This window comes from Argentina silus, assembly GCF_951799395.1.
Source record: "Argentina silus genome assembly, chromosome: 9".
Taxonomy (NCBI): Eukaryota; Metazoa; Chordata; class Actinopteri; order Argentiniformes; family Argentinidae; genus Argentina; species Argentina silus.
This window is the reverse complement of record NC_139663.1, coordinates 13,476,017-13,478,516: the sequence shown is the minus strand read 5'-3', so window position 1 is coordinate 13,478,516 and position 2,500 is coordinate 13,476,017. Positions and strand designations below refer to the sequence as shown.

The window sequence follows — 2,500 nt, the reverse complement described above, 5'->3', positions numbered from 1 at the left end:
GTGTGTGTGTGTGTGTGAGAGAGAGTGTGTGTGTGACCTATAGAGTGGTATTTAGGTATGAGGAATGGTTCTATAGAGTCATATACTGTAGGTAGGGGAGACCGAGGACAAATGTAACAGGGGTCAGTTGAAACTCACTCAATACATGCACAGTTCAGTTGTCTCCCTGCATGAAATCAGTGAAATATCCCACCATCTGCTGGTTTTATTGGGAAAAGTAGTTTTTATCCACTGCCTGTATGTTTTTAAATACCATCTAGAGTTTCAAATAATCCAAATGAATATTTTTTGATCATTGTTATATTGGCTAAACATTCACAAGACTGACATGTGTCAACTTGTTTGTGTCTTGCTAGCACATGATGTTTTATCATGGCTGTTAGGGTCGGGGGTGATTGTAACACAATGTTACATTTCCCCTAATCCAAGCAGCTAGAAGACGAAAACTAGTTATTTGAACGTTGAGATGGTATGAACTGTAGAAATATCTATCTTTTGTAGAGTGCAAATAATGTTGTAAACGGGTATCATCACTGTGAGTGAGTGTCATCACTGTTTTGACCTAGTGACCATTAAAGAGCTGTAAAGTGAGTATATTTGGTGTATTTCTCGGTGTTCCAATTGACCTTTTCCAATGTTACAATTGACCCTCAGCATGGCGTGTATGGGCATGGAACCATCTAAAACATTTTTGGATTAAAATCAATCCTGTGATCAAACCATAATCTAGAGAGACCTAGAAATGGTATGAATAATTAGCAGACTGATGTAGGCTTCAAGAAATGACTGGTCTTGGATGAGTGGCCTAATAGCGTTACTTGCAAAAATGGGTACAAAAGCCCCCGGTCTCCCCTCCATAGTGACATGATGTGGTACAAAAGCCCCCGGTCTCCACTTCATAGTGACACGATGTGGTCCATCAGCTCCCGGTCTCCCCTCCACAGTGACATGATGTGATGTGATGAGGTATCCCCTAGGGCACCATGCCTCGTCTCTCTCCTCAGGGCCTACGACAGCCAGCCACCCTATCAGATGATGATGTCTTGCGGTGTGATATGATGTGACGCCTGAGGTTGTGACGATGTGAGGTGAGGTGATGTGATGTGATATGAGGTGAGGTGATGTGATGTGAGGTGAGGTGAGGTGATGTGATGTGAGGTGAGGTGAGGTGAGGTGAGGTGAGGTGATGTGAGGTGAGGTGAGGTGAGGTGATGTGATGTGATGTGAGGTGAGGTGAGGTGAGGTGAGGTGAGGTGAGGTGAGGTGAGGTGAGGTGAGGTGATGTGAGGTGAGGTGAGGTGAGGTGAGGTGATGTGAGGTGAGGTGAGGTGAGGTGAGGTGATGTGAGGTGTGGTGAGGTGAGGTGAGGTGAGGTGATGTGAGGTGAGGTGAGGTGAGGTGAGGTGAGGTGAGGTGAGGTGATGTGAGGTGTGGTGAGGTGAGGTGAGGTGAGGTGAGGTGAGGTGAGGTGATGTGAGGTGTGGTGAGGTGAGGTAAGTGAGATATGGTTTCATATTTGAAAGGCTAAGATAGATAGGGTGTCATATGGAATGGAAACGCATGATAACGATCATGTGTGTGCAGTCCTCTGTGGGTCAGTTGGTCGAGCGTGGCGCTAACCATAGAACTGGAATGAATGACTCAGCCATTCTATTTCTGTGGGTGGAAATTGTAACGTCTCTTCCTGTTCCTTAGCTTACGTTTGTCTGAGCTTCCATCTTTTCAACTCTTCTTTCCAGCCTCTCATTCTGGGTTACCCTTGGCTCTCCAAGCATAACCATCACATGAACTGGTCCACTGGGGAGGTTATGGGTTGGGGCGAGGGGTGTTCACTCTCCTGCTTTTCCATCTGCTCCTGCTTCAGTGTCTCCTCGACCTCTGGTCTCTGTACCTCCGGAGCCTCCGGAGCCTCCAGTGCCTACTAGGTCTCCTGTCCCGTCACGCCCCTTGGTTTCATCGGTCTCTGTCTTCCCGGATCTCTCTAGTGTTCCCTCCTGTTACCTCGACCTCAAAGAGGTGTTCAATAAGACCCGTGCTACCTCTCTGCCTCCTCATTGGTCCTACGACTGCGCTGTAGACTTGCTCCCAGGAGTATCTGCCTTCCCATTGACAAACCTACCCGTGTACCGAACCTTTTTGAAAGTAAAGATCATTCTATTCGATTTCAGTTTTTTGTCTCAGAGTCGTGCATTTGAGTCCTCTGCCTAAGTACAACAGCCATTACAAAAATGTCCTCTCGTGGGTTGGCTGTGTCATGAGAGTTCATGTCACATGTCTCTCCAGGATTCCTTCCTGTGTTGCCTGAGGGTGCTGGCCGCTCCCAACGCATACCTGGACAGACACCCCCATAACCGTCTAACGTTGGTTCAGCCCACTGTTCTCATGACACACCCATGAGCGGATGTGTCATTGGATCTCCTTATCTGTCTAATGCCCTTTGTGTCTCTTCTTCAGGTCAGCTAGGGTTGGTGAGTGGAAGGAGATGGGAGTGGACAGGTGG

The 2,500-nt window shown here is 47.6% G+C and overlaps 1 protein-coding gene across 2 annotated transcripts in view; it reads right to left on the bottom strand.

Annotated features, from left to right (window-relative positions):
• Nucleotides 1-2,500, bottom strand: part of grapa (GRB2 related adaptor protein a) — a 12,363-nt gene that overhangs the window by 2,306 nt on the left and 7,557 nt on the right. The gene's annotated exons all lie outside the window — the stretch shown is intronic.